At 44.7% G+C, this 22,424-nt stretch overlaps 1 long non-coding RNA gene across 1 annotated transcript in view; it reads right to left on the bottom strand.

Moving 5' to 3' along the window:
• Positions 1-1,861: 1,861 nt before the first annotated feature.
• The window catches only part of LOC141583688 (uncharacterized), a 35,219-nt gene continuing 14,656 nt past the window's right edge, over positions 1,862-22,424 (bottom strand). Inside the window, exons 2-3 of the long non-coding RNA XR_012516463.1 lie at positions 6,532-6,565; positions 1,862-3,715 (exon numbers count right to left, since the gene is read on the bottom strand). This is a non-coding gene — a long non-coding RNA (uncharacterized LOC141583688). The remainder of the gene's footprint in view (positions 3,716-6,531; positions 6,566-22,424) is intronic.

Raw genomic sequence — 22,424 nt, 5'->3', positions numbered from 1 at the left:
GTGTTTTGCTGTCCATTGGCTATTGAGTGTCAGCTCCAGATCCCCGCTTGTCAGCTTGGCACCACTGGGGCTTGACCTATGCAAATTACACGTCCCCTAGGTCAGCTGGTTCTGGCAGTTTCTTCCAATAAGGGGCACTAGGAGACTGAGGGCAGGAGGAGGGAAGGAACTCGTTCTTTCATCTTTGCTTGCTTCTCCCCAGCAAGCTTTTTGCCCCAGAAGCACCCAGTGAAGCCTCCAGCTTTTTTCAGCCTCAGCAGCTGGAAGCCATGGGAAGCAACTGATATAAACAGCTGGCAGCTGAGACACCTGCTGTGTGGGGAGCGAAGCTTTAAACCAGTGGGCATGTAGCATCAGACTTCCCGATGGATGATAGGTAAGGTCGGGTGTGCAGATGACTTTCGTGTCCAGCACTGGGTACCAGAAAGAGGCAGCTAGGAACAGGGGCCAGCCCCAGGGTAGGTTCGGAACCAAGATCTCGTACTGTGGGAGAATGGGGCCCAGCAGGTGGGGCCTGGGCCCAGGGAGCTCTAGTGCAGATACATGAAACCAAAGCACCCAAACCTCTGAGTTCCCAGCACTGATGGTGTTTTCAGAGATCACCATGGCTCCCAGCCCCGGGGAGCCAGACTCGGGGCCAGGACTCTGAGTGTGGGGGGTTAGAAGAGGGGCAGCTCTAAGGATAGAAGTTGGTGGCTGACAGCAAGGGGCAGGCTCTATCCTCTGATTATCTGGGAGCCATCATGGATCAAGGTCCCCTCCCATTTTAGGAAAATCTTTAAAAAAATTTCTCCAGTCAGTGCATTCTTGTTTCTCCAATGTGGGACGGGAGCATTGTGCCCCAGATGTGCGAAGTCCTGGGCCAGGCCCTACTTCTCTGGACCAGAAGTGCTGTGTCCCCAAAATCCACCAGAGAACTGGGGCTGTGCCATCCAGGCGAGCCTGAGCAGGTCCCTAGCCTTTCCCAGTTCCCACACTTGCAATGGGAATGCAGCTGGTCAGAAGCAAGGGCCAATGGCTCCATGCCTCGGCAGGGCAAGGCTGCCCACAGGACTATTCAGCCAAGGTTCATGGACCCTGCTGGTGCTGGCCCTGGCTCTGGTAGAGGAATGTCCCTAAAGGGCTGAGGACCTTCCTCCTAGTGCTGCTCCTGGATGGAGGGTGGGGCACAAAGACGCAGAGCGTGGACACAGAGGAACCAGGCTGTGAGCTGTCACCCTCCACTGGGGCTGGGGGTGGTGGAGGGGGAGGATGGATGGAGAGATGGGAGAGGGGGTTAAGTGAGGGAAGGAGGAAGAAAGGGAGGCAGGGAGGTAGGGTAGAGGAGTCACACTGACGTCCAGGTTACGGACAGAAATGGACAGCCCATCAGGGCAAACCGGTGCCGATGAGGCCGAGTACACATGCCCTCCCTCTGGCAGTTCCACTTCTCTGGGAATTCCTCATGTGGCACCTGGTTTGCACTTCAGTCTCTGTGAGCGCCATCCAAGGGAGTCAGTCCTACACTCCTATTCTGCTCTGGGAGCCACACCCGCTCAAAGAGCATCTGAAGCCACTGAGGCAAGCAGCAGACCTGGTGGCCCTGCTGCGAGTGGATTAGCTCATCTTCCTGGGACCCACAGAGCCGTCAGCCGTTCTACAGCATCAGCCTCCTCACTGGTTTCTGCCCAGCTGCTGAGGGATTCCCCCTGGACTTGAGGGTTGACGTTTCACTGCCTCCAGCTCATGGGGACTCGTGGGGAGAGACGTCTGCTGTAAAGGCAAGGGATCATTGCCCACCCCCTGCCATTCCAACAAGAGGGAGATGTTCTTTTTCATTGTAGGGATTAAAACTTACAACAAAAATACTCAAGAAGCCCCAGCTCCGATGCACTGTCAGAGCCTTCCAAAGTCCTCTTTTGTCACCAACTCATGGGGGTGGCTTCCAAGGACTACAGAGCAGACCATCGGGCACTTATTCTCTGGTCATTCCAGGCACATGACACATTGGCAGCCCCAGGCATTGCCAAGAAGCCTGGATGAGCTGCTACCGTGATCACCTCAGGGGCATTACAAACAGATGTGCCCTAAGTATTAGAAAGTTAATATTTATTTATTTATTTATTTATTTATTTATTTTTGAGACAGAGTCTTGCTCTGTTGTGCCCAGGCTGGAGTGCAGTGGTGCTATCTCAGCTTACTGCAACCTCTCCCTCCCGGGTTCAAGCAATTCTCCTGCCTCAGTCTCCCAAGAAGTTGGGATTACAGGTGCCCGCCACTACACCCAGCTAATTTTCTGTATTTCTAGTAGAGATGGGGTTTCACCATCTTGGCCAGTCTGGTCTCGAACTCCCAACCTCAGGTGATCCTCACTCCTCGGCCTCCCAGAGTGCTCGGATTGCAGGCATGAACCACTGTGCCTGGCCAAAGTGGACGGTCATATCATCCAAAAACAGAGGTTCTACAGAAACTGATATTTACTTCCCTTTGCACCGAGGCCCTCTGTGGGGAACATTCCCGTGTGAGACCCCTAAAAGGCGTGAGTCTCACTATACGGTGAGTTTGATCCCAAACACAGTTTCCTACTGGAGGCAGTCGAGCTATCCGGAAATATAGGAACTTAAAGATGAATGATCAGTTTCTAATATCAACCACAATATCGTTTGGGCCTAAAACTATGCGTTGCTGCTAGACCGAGTGACCCCCTGCTGGCAACCGGTTCCTGCTTTTAACCTTTTTATGACTTTTTAAGAATAAGCCTTAAACCTTACCTGACTGCCTTGTACCCTAGATAATGGTTTAACTGTCGATATTTGCAAAGCAAAATGCCACCATAAGGGATGGCTTTGATTTCTGACTCAGAGACTCCTGAATGGGGAAGTTGAGTTAAGTTGAGTCAGGAGTAGACAAAGGAGAATCCAATTAAAAGAGATTCTGATGAGCAAAACCAAAAAACCTTTTCACATCTCAGTTCTAAAACAAGGTCAAACCAGAGATACCTGCAGCCAGGAGGAATAATGTTTGGATGTAAACAAGCTTTGTGAATAATGTTTGGATGTAAACAAGCTTTGTGAATAATGTTTGGATGCAAACAAGCTTTGTGATTACAGGAAATTCTGTTACTTTTTACAACCACTGATTGTGTATCTGACTTCTCTATTGTATAGGCCATGTGAGGCATACATTTGCATTCCTCTTACTATGACGTAAACCAGAGCCAAGAAAGTGTATTTATTCCTGGCCTTTGAAAAATAAAATTTGCTGTTTAGGCACAACCTATCAGCCCTCCAGATGCCTCGCTTTCTCTCTCTCTGTCTTTATTAATTTTCCAGGTGCACTCCCTCTTCCAGCTATTGGGACCCTCTTGCAGGTCGAGAGACCCCCCAGGCAGACGTGCCTACCCGTCCCGGACGGTCCACGACAGCCCACCTGAGAGGGCAATGGTTAGGTGCACATGATGTAAACCAGGCAACGCTAGGGTGTGTGCATACGGTATCTGTGCGGGGGCAAGGGGGGCGTGTGGCGTGAACACAGGCCTTGGAGAGGTCTACGAGATTGGTCATTTCCTTAAACAGCTTATTTCCGGCATCATAAACTTGTCTTCAACACTCTTACTCCCTCCCATTACTTCAATTTCTACCTTTACTCCTAGGTGCGCAGCTACAGCCTTGACTTGGTTCTTGAGCTCCAGGTTTGCCAACTCACTTCTCTCTACAGGGTCTCACGGCGCTTCCAGCTGAAAAAATAAAATGCCTCTTCTTGCTGTCAGTCTGCTCCTCCTCCCATCTTCCCGTGAGTCTGCTCCTCCTCCCATCTTCCCTGTTCATGTGACCCGTAACACGTTCACCCAGTCATCAAGGGTCAAACCCTTAGGGTCCTCACTGACAGCTCGTCACCCACACCAGGAAGGCTGGGCAGTGCGCCCTCACTGCTTGCCTCAGACCCGTCACATCCCTCATAGCTACTGCCACTGCCCCAGGTCACCTAGAGAGCTGCTCTCCTCCCTTCTTTTCTTACAGAACAAGGAGCCAGATTCATCCTCCCAGGCACCGCTTTCTTCTCCAGGCTGCTGTCTCGCCCTCTTGCCTTTAGAGTAAGCCCGAATGCCTACCGAGCTTCCATGATGCAGCCAAGCTTCCCCTGCAGCCTTTCCTCCCCACACCCCACGGGCACCCCCTGGGCTGCCCAGTCAGCCGCCACCAGATTCCCAGGCAGGGAGCCATAGGGGAGTGCCCAGGGTTGGAGGTGGAAGCCGGAGACGCTGACTTTAGAACTGGCTGGCTCCTGCATGGAGTCTCCCCCAGTTTGTCTCCCCGTTTGAGGCTTGTACTCCAGAGCCCCCGCCAGGCGATGATGAATCACTAGGAGTGGGTCCAGGATCGATGGATCCCAGACAGCGATGGACTGCCTGGAGCAGGGTCACCAGGACCAAGACACTCAGGTCTGTGAGCGACTTTGTCCACGTTGTCTGTCCCTCAGGCAATTCCTAGGGCTGCAGGAGGGCCCAGAACATGCCCAGCCCTAGTGAAGATGAGGCTGGTTGCTCGTCACTTCTGTTAAATCAAACTTAATTTGTCCTGAGAAAGCCTCTGTACTCACACAGTTGAGTTCTTACTTATGAACAGCAAGCTAACTTAGTATCTAAACATACAAAACTCAACTCAGCGGTTCGCTTCTCTAACAATAGCTGAGTCTCAGCCAATCGCGGGCAGGCAGCTGTTCAACCTTGTTCCAATAAGGCAAATGCTGAACTGTAACTAACCCAGCTGTTTCTGTAGCTCACAATTTCTGCGCGTCACGTTCCTTTTTCTGTCCATAAATCTTAGCTGATCATGTGGCAGCCCTGGAGTCTCTGAATCTATTCTGATTCTGGGGGCTATCAAATTCAGAAATCATTTTGATTGCTTTTTTTCTTTTTCTTTTCTTTCTTTTTTTTCTCAATTAAACTCTGTTAAATGTAATATGTCTAAAGTTTTTCTGTTAACAGATTTGTCAGAAGTGAGAATACAAAGTAAAATTTCAGCAACCCCCAGGAACACCAGGGAACCAGACCAGATACCCGCAGAACCAGCTGTGCTCACTGATCTCTTGTTTGTAACTGGAGGTCGTGGCTGAATTTTCTCTCAGACTCCAAGATCCGAGAATTTGTGTTCTGAGCTCTCCAAGTTTGTTTGAGCAATCTTTGGACTCTACTGGGTCCGGGATTGGATTGGATTCGATAATCAACTGGGTTGGATTCGGTTAGAAGCTGAGGGCCTCAGGTAGGTACCTTTTTGGTAATGAATCTCAATTCAAAGAGTCTGGGACTCCACCTTCTGGGATGCCAGCCACTTTTATGTATAAAATTATGGGCCCAGAACATGTGCATTTTCAGAAAAATGGGTTAACCTCACTGAGACAACTTAAAATTAAGATGGTCATAATGGGGAAGTTTCAATTTGGTTAAAATTATTTATTTGCAAGTCATACGAGAAAAAAAAGAATCAGAATCCCACACAAAAACAATAGTATATATTCTTTAATTAGTATGTGGGGGCATCTAAAAGATAAACAAATCAAAAATTGCATTCCTAAAAGATTCTTTGAAAAAAGCAAGTGAAAATCTTAAACAGCAGACTAAAGACATCATGAAAGTGGTCGGCCTTAGACCACGGTGACACACACCTGTAATCCCAGCAGTTTGGGAGGTCAAAGTAAGAAAATCTCTTGAGTCCAGGAGTTTGAGACCAACCTGGGCAACATTATGAGACCTCATCTCTACAAAAAAATAAACAAAATTAGCCGGGCGTAGTGGTGTGCAGCTCTAATCCTAGCTACTTGGGAGGCAGAGGTTGGAAGATTGCTTGAGCTCAGGAGGTTGAGGCTTCAGTGAGCCAAGATTGCACCACTATACTCCAGTCTGGGCAAAAAACCCTGTCTCAAAACAATAGTAAATAATAATAACAATATATTAAATATATTTTTTTAAATTCCCACTGGTAAGATACTTTGAAAAAAAAAATAAGGAGGACTATGCTTTTACTGAACTAACCACAACTATTTATTCTCTTTCTCCATCTCTATCTAAATATTCTGAGTCCACTAACCTTGCTAAATTACCCTTTCATCCTGAAGATGATGACAAAAGAGAAGCAAATAGATGCCTTACAAACGAAGTAAGGCCTCCGACCTTCCTGGCTTCCAGGAAGCCAGGCCTTCCTGCTGTAACCACTTTCATTCAATCCAAAATTGACCTTAGAGCCATTGTAAAGGAGTTCCTTAATGCAAGGAGAAATCCTCAAATATTTACTGAGGAATTTAGAATCTTCCTAGGAGCATAGGATCCAGAACTCCTTGACCTTTACCAATTTATTCACATGATATTGGGGCCTGGCAAATGGATGCCAGCCACAGAATGGAACACACATGAGAAGGATATTAAAGACCCCTCCAAGACTGCCTCATGGGAAGGGCCAAAAGGAGCCTGAAAGAATGCTGAACCCCTTCTAGATACAATGTCTAAGATTTTTTTTACACATTTTTGTCTGCTGGTTTGCATGATGAACCACTCACCTCCATCAAAAATTGATCGATCCATAATGCGATCCTGCAGACAAAAAAAAAAAAAAAAAAAGAAGAAGAAGAAGAACCAGTTTCAGATTCTAGAACTCACTTAGAAACACTATTTCAGAAACACTCCGGGCTCAACATATAGCAAGGAGCATTTCCTGCAGAGACTGAAACAGCATTAACCGCTCTATTTATAAATGGACTTTGTCTTGAACTTGGCAGTTTAATTAAAAAGCATAAACCTAGACGGGAAGTGACAGATATGAGTGAATTGGTGGCTGTAGCTGAATGTTTTGAAAGGACTCTACACGAAGAGAAAACCCAAAGGTTGCCAAGCCTATGTCCCTTCAACCCTCAAAAAGCTGCAACCTGTGAAGCTTCTTCAACCAACAGGTCCTAAAACAAGAAATTATCCCAAAGTATTTGCCTTTTTTTTTTGCAAATGACTAGAAAAGAATCACTGGAAAAGAGATTCTCCATTTTTCTGTCCACCAGTAAGCCTGTTTCCTTTAGGCTGGACTGTTTCACCACTAGAGGGCGCCTAAGAGATTTTTTTTTAACTCGCGATAATTGACCATGCTCTAAGGGATTTTCCTTGGTAAAGTGCTACCCATAATACCCCTAAATAAACATAGAGAAACAAAAGTTAGAATAAAGGAAATCTTATACAATCCTGGTAGATACCAAAGCCTCCTTATATAGCATAAAGCCACTTTAATAGATCAACAAATCCCTCAGAGTAAAAGTGTTATTTTTTTGGTGGGGGTTTTGAATGAAGTTCAAGAGGTTTCTATGTTTGAACACATTCAATTGACTTTGGGGCCATTGTCAGAAAAAAACATACTTTTGTACTATGCACACGGACAGAGCAGTGTGTGGAGACTCACATCTTGAACTTTTCCCCCAAGAACTACTGCAGGAACATACCAGGAAAGCCCAAAGAATCCACAGATGCTTTGAAGTAACTGGATCATGCTGCAGGGTCCCTGAGACGCCCAAAAAACTTTGAGTCTGCTTGCTTTCTCTTGTGGTCTAGGGCAAGTTCTCAGTCCTGGTCAACAGTTGCCTAAAAATAGACTCATGCTGTTGGGGGGCCACGGTGAAAGTGAGACTGGCCTTTAGGATTGTGGGCTGCATGGCAGTGGGGTGAGGTCTGTCATTGCTGGCTTTCCCCCACTTCCCTGGCAACCTGTATGACTCAGCAGAGGCAGATATAATGCCCCGCGGAATAGAACTTCATTGGACTGAGAACCACACCCCCATCTCCCACAGCAGCCACAGCAAGCCCCACCCAAGGAGAGTCTGAACTCAGACATGCCTATCCCTGCCCCCACCTGGCCGTCTTTCTCTACCCATGCTGGTAGCAGAAGACAAAGGTCATATTCTCTTTGGGAGCTCTATGGCCCTCCTCACTGCCTGAGAAACCTAAATACTTAACCAGGTGTCTCTAGGGCAAGTTTGCGGCCTTTTTAGAAGACTGCAGCTGATGTGTTCTTGAAAACGCCACCTCCTGGCTGGAGGCCAACCAACACAAAACCAGTGCATTAAACAAAAACACAACAAAGAACCTTCACGGAGTCTACTTCACCCCATGCTACCTCCACTGGAGCAGGTGCTGGTATCTACAGCTGAGAGACCTGAAGGATCACGTCACAGGACTCTGCAGACACTCCCCAGCACCAGCTCAGAGCCTGGTAGCACTGCTGGGTGGCTAGACCCTGAAGATCAAAAGCAATCACTGCAGTTCAGCTCTCAGGAGGCCCCATTCTTAGGGGTAGGGGGAGAATGCTGCATCAAGGGAACACCCTGTGGGACGAAAGAATCTGAGCAGCAGCCCTTGAATCTCAGCTCCTCCCTCTGACATAGTCTGCCCAAATGAGAAGGAGCCGGAAAAACAATTCTGGTAATATGACAAAACAAGATTCTTTAGCACCCTCGAAAGATCATACCAGCTCACTAGCAGTGGATCCAAACCAAGATGAAATATCTGAACTGCCAGAAAAAGAATTCAGAATGTCAATTATTAAGCTAATCAAGAAGGCACCAGAGAAAGGTGAAGTCCAACTTAAATCAAAAACATGATACAGAATATGAAAGAAAAATTCTTCAATGAAATAGCATAAATAAAAAACAATCACAACTTCTGAAAATCAGTGACACACTTAGAGAAATGCAAAACACACTAGAAAGTCTCAGCAATATAATCAAACAAGCAGAAGAAAGAACTTCAGAGCTCAAAGACAAGGCTTTCAAATTAACCCGATCCATCAAACACACACACACACACACACACACACACACACACACACACAAAATTTTTAAAAGAATTTTAAAAAATGAACAAAGCCTCCAAGATATTTAGGACTATGTTACATGTCCAAACCTAAGAATAATTGATGTTCCCAAGGAAGAAGAGAAATCTAAAAGTTTGGAAAACATATTTGAGGGAATAATGTCTTGACCTTGCTAGAAATCTAGACATCCAAATACAAGAAGCTCAAAGAACACCTGTAAAATTCATCACAAAAAGATCATCACCTGGCTGGGCATGGTGGCTCATGCCTGTAATCCTAGCACTTTGGGACGCCAAGGCAGATGGATCACCTGAGGTCAGGAGTTTGAGACCAGCCTGGCCAACATAGCAAAACCCCATCTCTACTAAAAATACAAACATTATCTGGGCATGGTGGCAGGCACCTATAATCCCAGCTACTCGGGAGGCTGAGGCAGGAGAATTGCTTCAACTCAGGGGACAGAGGTTTCAGTGAGCCAACGTCACACCACTCCAACCTGGGTGAAAGAGCAAAACTCTGTCAAAAAAAAAAAAATCATCTCCTAGGCATCTGATAATCTGATAGTCATCAGATTATCTAAATTCAAGATGAAGGAAAGAATCTTAAGAGCTGTGAAGCAAAAGTATCAGGTAGTCTATAAAGGAAAATCTATCAGATAAATAGGAGATTTCTCAGCAGAAACCCTACAAGCTAGAAGGCATTGGGGTCCTATTTTTAGCCTCCTTGAACAAAACAATTATCAGCAAAGAATTTGGCATACAGTGAAACTAAGCACATAAATGAAAGAAAGATACAGTCTTTTCCAGATAAACAAATGCTGAGAAAATTTGCCACTACCAAGCCAGCACGATGAGAACTACTAAAAAGAAGCTCTAAACCTTGAAAGAAAGTCTCAAAATACACCAAAATGGACCTCCTTAAAACATAAATTTCACAGACCTATATAACAACGCAATGAAAAATATCAAAGTATTCAGGCAACAAATAGCATAATGAATAGGATAGTACCTCACATCTTAACACTAGCATTGAATGTAAATGGCCTAAATGCTCCACTTAGAAAATACAGAATGGTAGAATGGATAAGAATGCACCAACCAAGTTTCTGCTGTCTTCAGGAAACTCACCTAACACATAAGAACTCACATAAACTTAGATAACAGGGTAGAAAAAGATGTTCCATGCAAATGGATACCAAAAACGAGCAGGAGTAGCTATTCTTACATCAGACAAAAGAAACTTCAAAGCAACAGCAGTTTAAAAAGACAAAGAGGTCTATTATATAATGATAAAAGAACTAGTCCAAAAGGAAAATATCACAATTCTAAACATACATGCACACGCACCAAACACTGAAGCTCCCAAATTTATAAAACAATTAGTACTAGACCTAAGAAATGATATATACAGCAACACAATAATAGTGAGGGACTTTAATACTGCACTGACAGCACTAGACAGGTCATCAAGACAGAAAGTCAACAAAGAAACAATGGACTTAACAGATATTTACAGAACATTCTACCCAACAACTGCGGAATATACATTCTATTCATCAGCACATGGAACATTCTCCAAAGCTAAAAGAACAGATACATTCTTGTCAGAAAGAGAAATAATCTTAGGGTTTCCTGATGCTTCTGCACAAGAATTGTTATGCTCTTTATGGGCAGAAATTGATAAGATAAAACATCAGGACTGTAATGCTCATGATTTTTCTAAAACACCTGAATGTTTATGGGCCTCTTCCTCAACTGACACAGGAAAGATTGAAAATGTGAAACCTACAAAAATCCAAAAGATTATTCTAAACCTTTGCTTAAGTTACTCCAATAGTCATTAAAACCCAAAGCATTTCAAGGGCTCTCACCAATTGTGGACACTTTAATTAAACAAGGACTTACAATTGTATGTACCAGTGCTGGTAATTCTGAAATCCTACCAGCTAAAAAACAAGAGTCCAGAGCAAGATGGCCAACTAGTATCCCCTAGCACTTGTCCCATTCATGAAGATGGCTAGAACAGTGAATAAACAACTACATGTTAGTGGAAACAATTGAGAGAGTGCTGGCGTACATCAGAGTAGTAATAGAAACCATGGTGAGCTCAGAAACTTGAGATGGCCACAGAAAGAATGGAAGGAAACACCAAGCCTCCACCATCACATCTCCCAGCTGGGGTCAGCTGGAAACCAGGAGGAACTTCTTTCTATGGTGAGGAGTTAAGCCTGAGGTTCCCAGCAACCCTCATCACCACCTTGGACACCTACAGACCTCATCACGGGAGTCCCTTGCAGTCCTCACAGGTGCTAAGCCCAGCTCAAGGAGCTGCCTGGAGTTCACACAGCTGTGCTTCCTCCCAGAGAAGGAGCCGATACTGTGCTCGCCCCCGTGTGGCCCATGCAGCTACTGCAATATGTCATACTGGAACTGGGACTACAGCTGGAATGCTATGCTGCAGGGGTGGGTTAATACCCATGGCTTCCCTTTATCCCTGTGGCTAAGCTGTCAATGGACGATCCCTGGCCACTGACCCAACAGCCCCATGCTGAGCTGCAAGCAACTGTTAGGCCCTTCCCAGAGAAGCTAAGCAAAGGTGGAGCTGCTCCACTACCTGTCCCTCCAGTCCCTTGGGCCAGAATTGAAGTGGTAACCTTCTTCCTGGGAAAACAGTACCTGAGCCACTTAGAGAAGTCACATCTCCCGAGTACCTAAGTTAAAGCAGTGCCCAGTATCCCAGGGTGCCCTCGCCCCCTGGAGTGGTCACACACACCAGTACCTAAGCTGAAGGGATGCTCTGCATCTCAGGGAAACAGTGCCTCGGTGTCCCAGAACAGTTATGCACCCATAACCCCAGGCTTGAGCTGAAATGACACATAGTCCTCTGGAGAATAGGTGCCTTTGGCAAGCTGAACAGCTGCATGTCCCAGGGCCGAGCTGATGTGGTAGCCCACATCCCAGGGAAGCAGCAGTGGCTGAGCAGACACCCTGTTCTACAGGCCAAACAACTTTAGTACACTGTTTTCCTGGAGCGAGACTAGCTCCTTAGAATCTGAGCTACTGAGATGGTCCTCTCCCTGAGGAGTGGAGTCATCTGTGTGTTCTTTCCTGCCCCTCCAGAGCCCAAATGATGGCTGCACTTCACCATTCTGGAGTACTTGCTGCCACTGCCCCTGGCCTCACAGAGTCTGGAATACTGCCTAGCCCCACCACCTCAGGATCTAGAGTCACTACTACATGGTGCTTCATCCTCTGGAACCTGAGTCGTCACTGAGCTCACTGACTCTGGTTCCTGAATTGCATCCCTACTGCACTCACCAAGGCCACACCGCCAGAGCAACTCTTCTTCCCTGGAGTCAGGCCAGTGCTATGTCCTTCCCCCCAGGGGTAGAATCACAACCATAACTTGCCCACCTGGACCTGAGCTGCCAAGGAGCTCCTGAAGGTCAGATATCCTGATTCTATGGGCAATCTACATCCAACTCTTCAGAAAACAAACCTGTACCCCAAGACCTGGGTGCCACAATAGGTTTGTAAGACCCTGAACCTAGTTCCCTGATCTCACAGCCTCTCAGAGCACGTGCACCTAGACCCCAGTGCCTCTGCACCTGCTTGTATGCTATGTCAGACCTAATACTAAGTGATCTCCCCAGCTGTCTCTCCATTGTGGAGAAAATGAGACTAGGAAGTCCCTAAAAGCCTTTGCATCAAGGACATTTACAACCTACACTGCTGCTGCCACAAACTTCTATAGCATACTAAGAAGTTACTAAGGCACCCACAGTTATTGCCATCATAGAACACAGCTGAAGAAATGTCACAGAAACTAAGCCACTGCACCTATCTAGAAATAGCGTCAGCACACCTTTCCCAATTGGCACACTAAAACCCAAAACTGCAAGTGAAATTCCTTCTCTACAAAAGCCACACTAGGAAGTTTGGGAGAGCTGATTTTTCCACCAGATGCACAGATGTCACTGTAGGGACAAAAGAATCATGAAAAGATACAGAAATACGACACCACTAAAGTAACATAACAATCTACCAATAGACCCCAATGAAAGGAAATCAACAAATTTTGGGAAAAGAATCCAAAATAATGATCTTTAGGAAACTCAATAAGATACAAGAAAATATAGATGATTCAATGAAATCAGGAAAACAATTCACAATACACATCAGAAATTCAACAAAGAGATGAAAATCATAAAAAAGAACCAAACAGAAATCTTGCAGCTGAAGAATTCAATTAGTGAAATAAAAAATACAATAAAATGTTTCAACAGCAGACTTGAAAAAGCAGAAGAATCTCTTCACTTGAAGGTAGGTCATTTGAAATTATTCATGAAAAGAAAAAGAAGTTAAAATAAAAAAAGAAGAAAAACTATAAGACTTATACAATAGCATTATGTGAACAAATATGCATTTTATGAGAATTCCAGAAGGAGAAGAGAAAAGATGTAGAAAATTTGTTCAATAAAACAATAGCTGAAAAATTCCCAAGTCTGGGAACAATTATGGATATCCAGATCCAAGAAGCTCAAAGTTTCCCCTAACAGATTCAACTTCAAAAGGTCCTCTCTGAGGCACATTGTTATCAAACTATCTTAAGTCAAAGACAAAGAATTCTAAAAACAGTAAGAAAAAAGTGTCATCATATACAAGACTGCAGCAGATTTATCTGCGGACAGCCTTGTAGGTCAGGAGAGAATAGGATGATATAGTTTCTTTTCTGGCAGAAAAAAAAAAAATACCACCAAGGAGCAAAGCTATCCTGAAGAAATCAAGGAGAAATAAAGTCTCTCCCAAGAAAGTAAAAACTAAGGGAATTCATCACTACTATGCTAGCCCTACAATATATGTTTAAAGGAGTCCTACATCTGGAAATGAAATGATGAAAACACACAAAAGTGCATAAAACTCACTGGTAGATGAGATGCACAAATGAGAAAGAAAAAGGATTAACTGTTAGAGTCAACTGGTACCACTACAGAAAATAACCAAACTGCAATGAAAATAAGAGGACGAAGGGAACAAAGGATATGCAAAACAATGAGAAACAACATAGAAAACAATAGGAGGGAGGGAAAAGGAAAGGAAAGGAGAGGAAAGGAGAGGAAAGGAGGGCAATTGTTGGGTTTGCGGAGTCAGAGAACAATTCCATTGATGTCAGTGCCTCTCCATGTTCCCAGTGAGAATCATCCTGAAATTTCACAGGAAGAATGGAAAGCTATCCTTGATATTTTAAAGATGACTGCTACTTACTTCACTGCTCTTGCTATAAACAACACTCTAGGTTGGGCATGGTGGCTCATGTCTGTAATCCCAGCACTTTGGGACGCTGAGCTGGGCAGATCACTTGAGGCCAGCAGTTCAAGATCAGCCTGGCCAACATGGCAAAAAACCCATCTCTATTAAAAATATGAAAATTAGCCAGGTGTAGTTGCGCATGCCTGTAATCCCAGCGACTCCAGAGGCTGAGACGGAGAATCACTTGAACCTGGGAGGAGGAGGCTGCAGTGAGCTGAGATCATGCCACTGCATTCCAGCCTGGGGGACAGAGCAAGAGTCCATCTCGAAAGAAAGAAAGAAAGAAAGAAAGAAAGAAAGAAATAAAGAAAGAAAGAAAGAAAGAAAGAAAGAAAGAAAGAAAGAAAGAAAGAGAAAGAGAGAAAGAAAGAAAGCTCTAACTTTTCCCGTGAATAGAATAATCATTACCAAATATAGAAAACCTATCCAAGTAATATCTGAAAAAGAATATTGTGCTTCCAGGCATCATGCACTGAAGACCTGGGAATTACCTATGTAGGGACAGGTATTGTTTACATCATGTAACCAGACTAAATTCAGTAGGATCCTTTTTTACTAAATGTGGTTATATACCATTACAGCATGTTATTAAAAGGCCACAAAAAAGTAAATTTTTCACAGAAACTTGTGTAGAAGGTATGCAGATTTATGGGTGAACAAATTTAACTGACCCCTGCTCCAACACACCTAAGTGACTAGCTTTTCTAACCTCTGGGGGCTTATACTGGGTCTGTGTAGGCTGCTTATTCTGTTCTGCCTCCTCACTGGTTTGGATCTTGCTTTTTGGCTGGCTCCCTTCTGCCTTTCAAATAGCTTCCTCTGAAAGTTCCCGAAGTAATATCTATCATCAAAGATGCAATGGTCAATAATCAAAATTAGCACCAACTTTGAAACAGATGAAGATAAGCTAGTTCCACTGAGGAAAGATTCCAGTGGAATTCGTGGGGGCCTACTTTCAGCAGTAGTGAGCTACCAGTAAGATGGAATTTAAAGCTAATCCATAAATTGAGAAAAATCTTGGATTTTGCAGCAAATCAGACTTGAAAATGAATGATAACATATGTATTCAACAAAAACATTTAATAGAACATCGTGTAGTGTAAGTTCCCTTTTTGTTTAAGTTAGGGACTTTTGTTTGGTATTGAGCAAAACTGAATGTTTTACCTATTTCTCCTTTGATTTTGTTTTTACAGAAAACCACTGAGCATTGAATGATCTCACTTCAAATAGATCAGCAAGAACATAAAAAATTGTTTTTCTGATGTGATGTTGTGACTCATGAATTCATACTGAAACCAAATAAGTCATTATGATAGTGACAGAGAATGGTGTCAATGCCCAGAGTTTGGGTCAATCTCTCAAAATTGAAAGGCTGACCAAAAGGAGGGTAATTATTAAATCAGACTAAATTTGGCCTGAGAAAGCCCCCATACTTGAGTTCTTATGTATGAACTGCAAACTAACTTAGTACTAAACAAACTGTAAACCTAATTTAGGAGTGAGCTTCTGTAACAGTAACTAAGTCTCAGCCAATCACAGGCAGCCAGCTGTTCGGACCATATTCAAATAAGGCAAATACTGGGCTATAACCAATGAAGCTGTTTCTCTACTTTACTTCTATTTTCTGTACATTGCTTTTCTTCTTCTGCCATAAATTTATCTGCCCATACAGCAGCCCTGAAGTCTCTCTGAATCTGTTCCGATTCTCAGAGCTGCCAGATTTCATGAATCAATTTTTTTTCTTTTTCTTGCTCAATTAAACTCTGTTAAATCTACTTTGTCTAAAGTTTCTCTTTTAACCCTGCCAGGTGGCTTTTTCCATCTGGTTCTTGTCTCATCATCTAAATGTTTCTCTGCCTTTTCATCTCTGAAACAGAGTCACCTGGCATTGGTAATATTCTGTTCTGATCCCCCCAGGGGGAAACTAGCTCTAAAGATGCTGTTTACTATTACGGTCAGAAATTCACGTCTTCTAATGTTTTGCTTTGTGTTATGTTTTAAAGATAGCATCATATGTTCTTTTTTCTGAAGGGCCTAAAGAAGCCTTTGGGCCAAAGCAATACAATTCTGACCTTTTAAAAAATTATGTCACATAATTTTCTACCTTTAAAAATTACATAACATTTTAAACTCTAAAATAAAAAGCATAGGCACACAAACCTAAGCTTTATTCCCCCAAAAAAATGTTTCCTACGGGAATATATTCAGATTCCAAAATGCCATTTTTAGGGAGCTAAATAATAAAAACTTAGGGACACAAAGAAGGAAACAACAGATACCTGGGATCTCCTCAAAGGGAAAGGTGGGGAGGGAGAGGAGCAGAGCAGGAAACTAGCAGGTACTGAACTTAATACCTGGGTGATATAATAATATGCACCACAAAGCCCATGGCAAGCGTTTATCTACATAACAAACCCTCACATGTACCCCCAAACCTAAAATTAAAATGTTTTTTAAATGCTATTTTTTTCTTCAATGTATTTAGCTATTTTAGTGATTCCCAAGTGATTTATATTCAATTCCTCATTACATGATAAATTGTGGGGTCAGTGAAAAAAAAAAAATTAGTTAGAAGCTTCTTCTTCTTCCTTTTTTTTTTTTTTTTTTTTTTTTTTTCAGAAAGTCTCACTCTGTTGCCAAGGCTGGAGTGCAGTAACATGATCGCAGCTCCTTGCCTCTCAGGTTCAAGTGATTCTCCTGCCTCAGCCTCCCGAGTAGCTGGGACTACAGGCGCCACCATGCCCAGCTAGTTTTTGTTTTTGTTTTTGTTTTTGTTTGTAGAGATGAGGTTTCACCATGTTAGCCAGGCCTCAAGTGATCCACCCATCTCAGCCTCCCAAAGTGCTAGTATTACAGGTGTGAGCCACCGCTCCCAGCCTGGAAGATGCTTCATTTCACAAAAATTTTAATTTAGATTAATATAATTGAAACAAACAATAATTGAAGAGCATTTCTATTCCCTACGCAAATCAGCAGTTAATAAAGCCCTCAGTACATGCCACAATAACTATAGCTTAGATGTACCTCACTATATCTAAAACATTTATTTAATTTATAGGAAAAAAATCATGAAAAATGAATTTAGGAGGAAGACTATAACTTAAAACAAGTAAACAGTGATGATTCAGGGAAGAAGGAGGATGCCTATGGTTTGTTCATCACTTTCCTCTGTATCAAGCTGGCCCCTTCAGCTTTGCTTATAATAAAGAGAAAACAATATAAAGGATACAAATGAACAGTCGAGATGAAGATGTACATAGAGCAAGGTGGGAAAGAGGCATGGAGCTTGCCTGCCCTCTCCAGATACACCACCCTCCCAGTACCTCCAGGCATTCACCAGCCTGGGAAGCTCTCCAGACCCCTTCATTTAGGGTTTTTATGGAGTTTTCATTATGTAAACATGATTGAGTCAATCATTGGCCACTGGTGATTGGGCTCAATCGCCATCCCCTCTCCTCTCCCTGGAGTTGGGGGCCCGGAGCTAAAAGTTCCAACCCTCTAATCACATGGTTGCTTCCTCTGGCAACCAGCCCCTCTCCTAGAGTCGCCCGATTAGTATAAGCTCATAGTTGAAAGGGCTTATTATGAATAGAAGAAGATGCTCCTCCTACCAGTACCACTCAGAAAGTTACAAGAGTTCTAGGAGCTCTGTGCCAGGAACTAGGGACTAACATCAAATATATTTTTCTTATTACATCATCATATCACAAAGGTTAATTTTGTTGGCTGAGGGCTGGCTCTCCTCCATGACATTTGTTTTTTTTGGAGACAGAGTCTTGCTCTATCACCCAGGCTGGAGTGCAGTGACATGATCTTTACTCATGGCAACCTCCACCTCCTGGGTTCAAATTATTCTCCCCCCCACCCCAGCCTCCCAAGTAGCTGGGATTACAGGTGTGTGCCACCACACCCGCACCATGCCTGGCTAAGTTTTGTATTTTTAGTAGAGACAGGGGTTTTGCCATGTTGGCCAGGCTAGTCTCAAACTCCTGACCTCAGGTGATCCACCAATCTTGTCCCCAAGATTCAGAACATTTTTTTCCAGACCAAAGGCCAGAACCGTGACACTTACTATGTCATCCTTGACCTTATAGCAGAGAAATAACTATGGAGATCATGAACTTGACTTGAAGCAAGAACGTCCCACATATTTATTCCCTGAGAAGTCTCAGATTCCCATCTGGGATCACTCCCCACTACCGTCCTGGGGCCCATGAAAGGGCCTGGAGTAGGACAGGTGCTCAGGGAGGGTGTGCCAGGTAATTTGAGGGATAAGAAGCTGCCCTCACAGAGCCCTGCCTTGGGAACTTTTGTCCACCTTGGAGCTTTCTTCCATCACAAGAGGAGTGGGAGCCAAAAGGCAGTTGGTTTGGGGAAGGATGGGAAGATTGAATAACAAAGTGAGACTCAGTCTAACAGGTGCATGACTCAGAGCCTAGCCTGTGCCTGGTTCAGCCACCCACTCTGCTTCCCACCTCCAGGGATGTGTCCGTGACAGCTAGAGGGGACTGCTCAAGACATGGAAGATGTCCCTCCTCCTTCGAGAACATTCTTGGGACAGAGCCTTGGAGCCAGGGTTACGGGGAAGACGAGCGTGGGTGCGAGTCTTAAAAATATAAATGTGAGTCATTCTCTCATCATTCAACAAATAGTTCATTATTTTGATTCGCCAAGTATTATTGATCAGCAAAGAGCCCAGAACCATGATGGGAACTGAGGGATGTACAAACGTGTCTGAGAACGAGCCCCCACCCTAACCAAACCTTCATCCCAGAGAGTAATACAACATGCAGCCAAACGCCAGTGTTGAGGACTCAGCAAAGCTCTCAAATGGCACAGGCGCAATTTGGTGGGAGGCCAAAGGGGAAAAGGACTAATTCCTGCTGGAGACCCCAGAGCCTTTCCTGGCGGATGTTCAGCTGAATTCATTGCCTCTTTTGAAAGGAGCTGGATATGACCAGTCTCTCTTGTAATCTTTTTCTCTAAGGTAGGCTCTCCTGCTGGGAGGAGAAGAAATGTGAAGATTTTCCTAGGATTTCACTGGTATCCATGTTCTGGGGAACAGGGCTAATAAAGTGTTCAGAAATCAGAAGCATGGTATAACAAAAACAAGTATCTGATGTATGTCCCGGTTCCTGGTACACAGTTCCTAAAAGCCTTGGAATCTCTACAATAGTAAGAGTGACTTTTTATGCTAATGAGATGACAGGTGGCTGAGGGCCCCTGGATAGTTTCAGGATGGGGTCTCCTTGCCGGAAAGCCCAAGGTGTGATTAGAGGGTTGGGACTTTCAGCCTCAACCCTAAACCTCTGGGGAGGAGAGAGGGGCTGGAGACTGAGTCCAACCACCAGTGGCCAATGATTTAATCAATCATGTCTATGTAATGAAACCTCCATAAAGTCCCTACAGGACAGGATTTGGGAAGCTTCTGGATTGGTAAATGCCTTGAGTTGCCGGGAGGGTGGCTCCCGGGAAGAGAGCATGGAAGCACTGGGCCCTTCCCTCATGCTGTGCCCAGTACAGCTCTTCCATCTCTCCATACCTGAGTGGTGTCTTTTGAAATTAACTGGTAATAGTGAGTTAAGTGTTTTCTGAGACATCTGAGTCATTCTTGCAAATTATCAAACCTGAAGAGGGAGGCTATGGAAATCCCCAACTTCATAGCCAAGTCAGACAGAAATGTGGGTAACCTGGGCACCCAGTACTGGTGTCTGAAGTGAGGGCAGTCTTATGGAACTCAGTCCTTAAATCTGTGGAGTCTAGAATTGAATTGAATTGTTGGATATTCAGTTCATGTCAGAGAAATGGAGAATTCATTAATATGAGCAAAAAGCTCCCAACACAGAGGCTCGGGAAAGTGCCCTGCAAGTGTCCTGCCTCCATGTCTATGAGCAAAGCCACGTGCAGGCTGCCTGGGCCATTTTCAGAAGTGCAGATGCTGAACAGCATCCTCTGTGCCTCCCTTTGAGTCACGTCTCGGGATGCAACCAGGAGCTGCACTCCAACTTCTTTCTAGGCACAGCGTCTTTCCAGCCACTGCCATTTTCTCCCTTGGGCAGCCAGATTTCTCTGCTCCTTCATCTCTATTTAGTCTCATAACCATGTTAGCCTTCCAGGGTTAGCTCTAACTTTCAGTCCTTTCTTCTAGAAATGTGACTGTCCTCTCTTCTACTCAAAATCAATAACCTTTCCTTCCCAGGGATACGTCTCTTGCTTCTTTCCCAATTCAAACCAATTGGCAGCTTCAAACAGGAACTAAAGAACCGTAGTCTCCTTTTATCCAAGGTTTCAGTTATGTGTGATCAACAGAGGTCTGAATATATTAAATGGAACATTCCAGAAATAAACAATGTGTATGTTTTAAATTGCACACCAATCTGATAGCATGACAAAATCTCTCGCCATCCCACCTCATCCTGCCAAGGACATGAACCATCTCTTTGTCCAGCATATCCATCTCGTATATGCTCCCCATCTGAAAGTCACTTAGTAGCTGTCTTGGTTATCAGGTCTATAAAACAGCATGTATAGGCTTTGGTACTACCCAAGGTTTCAGGCATCCGCTGGGGGTCTTGGAATGCATCGCAGGAGGATAAGCAGAGGACTACTACTATTGTTTCTTCCTGAACAAGAAGACTTATCAGAGCCAAGATTTTTCCAGCTGCAAGAAATAGAAGCCTGTTCTAACTCACCTGAGTTAAGATGGGAAATTTATTTCCAGGTATCACATTGTCTCAGACAATCAAAAACCAGGAAAGATCATTAGATGGCAGTTAGACCACAGAAAGACAGGAACCAGAACTGGAAAACAATCAGAAATCAAAGCCGCTACTTTCTCAGACTTCCTTCCCAAATCTTTAGGGTCACAGAATTTCTCAGCCCATGTCATTACGGATCTTCCTCTTTCTCCCCGCCACAACGGCTTTCTCTGCTTCTCTGCTCACATGATAAACGATGGTCCCACATAGAGCTCAAGATTAACAATGCTTTAGCTCAAGCAACTATCAGAGCCTGAATAGGACCATAGAATTCTCATACCAAAGTCCCAAAGAAGGAAACTTATTCCATGCTGCCCACATAGGCTACAAAAAAACTATGAAAGAACTAAGAACCACAGAGGCCATCATGTAACGCCAGCCTGGCTTTGTCGAAGGAATACTTCTTAGAGAAGGGGAGCACTGTCTGGGGAGGATAACCAGGAGCACCTGGAAATGTAGGGTGGCCAGCTGCAAACACCTGGGCTGGCACTGAAAGAGGACAAACAGGAAGTACACCAGGAAGCCACTGAGCAGGAAGAGGGAGATATATAGGAACCCTCTCTGGGGATGGTTGATGACGGGCACCAGCACCAGGTAGAGATAAACCAGAAGCATGATGGTGGGAATGAAGGGGGGAACCTGCAGTGGGCACAGTCGGGATTTGGCCCGAGACCTGGATGATGGAGGGGGAGCAGGAGGTGGTGTATTGTTCCCAGGCTCTGTCCCTCCTGCCTGCCTACCTGTTGTTTACACCTGCCAGCAGCTCCTCTCTTTCAGTCCCTGCCATTAAACTTCACCTGGACAAAGGGAGCCACCTGCTGGGCTACTGGAGGCTCTCCAGGGAGCAGAGCCTTGGGAGCCAGCATTCTGCTCTCTGTGCTGTGTGAACCCAAATGTGTACATGGATTGTCTCTGCATCTGTTTTCCCTCAGAGTCCGCAAGAGGAGAAATGAGTCCCTGGCAAGTAAAGTGAATGCCTTGTGATTCAACTGTCCCTCCAGCCCCAGGTAATATGGAAATCCTCTGCCAAATATAATGATCATGACAGCCCCTTACAGTCTTCTTCTTAGCTCTGAGTGAGGCTGTGGCCCAAAGACTAGGGTTGGAAAAGCCCAAAGTCTGTCTCAAAATCTACCTCGTAAGGTCAGGGAAGTTTCTTCTTTATCTGCAAGTACAGAAGAGAGTTGATGGTAGTTCCATTGATGAGACAGGCTAGGAAAACATGGGTTGCTCATGACCAGATCCTGCTGTAGGTGGGCGCACAAGACGGGCTGACCCAGCAGGTGCAAACCCAGGGCAGTGTTGTCAGCCCATCCAGGGCCATTCGGCCACCTCAGCTCCCTGATCCATGCAAATCCAGGAGCAAAGGCAGGGCCAGGGCCCAAGGAGAAGGAGGCACTGGGGGTTAACCTGTAGCCTGTTCTTCCCTTTGTCTTCAGGCACACAGTGGCATGCACACAAATTCAGTCACCCACATGCCTTCAGATCGGCCTCTCTGACTTGCCCTGACTGGATAAGGAGGACATTTTCAAAGG

This window comes from Saimiri boliviensis, chromosome 1, assembly GCF_048565385.1.
Source record: "Saimiri boliviensis isolate mSaiBol1 chromosome 1, mSaiBol1.pri, whole genome shotgun sequence".
NCBI classification, from domain to species: Eukaryota; Metazoa; Chordata; class Mammalia; order Primates; family Cebidae; genus Saimiri; species Saimiri boliviensis.
This window is presented reverse-complemented; position numbering and strand designations above follow the sequence as displayed.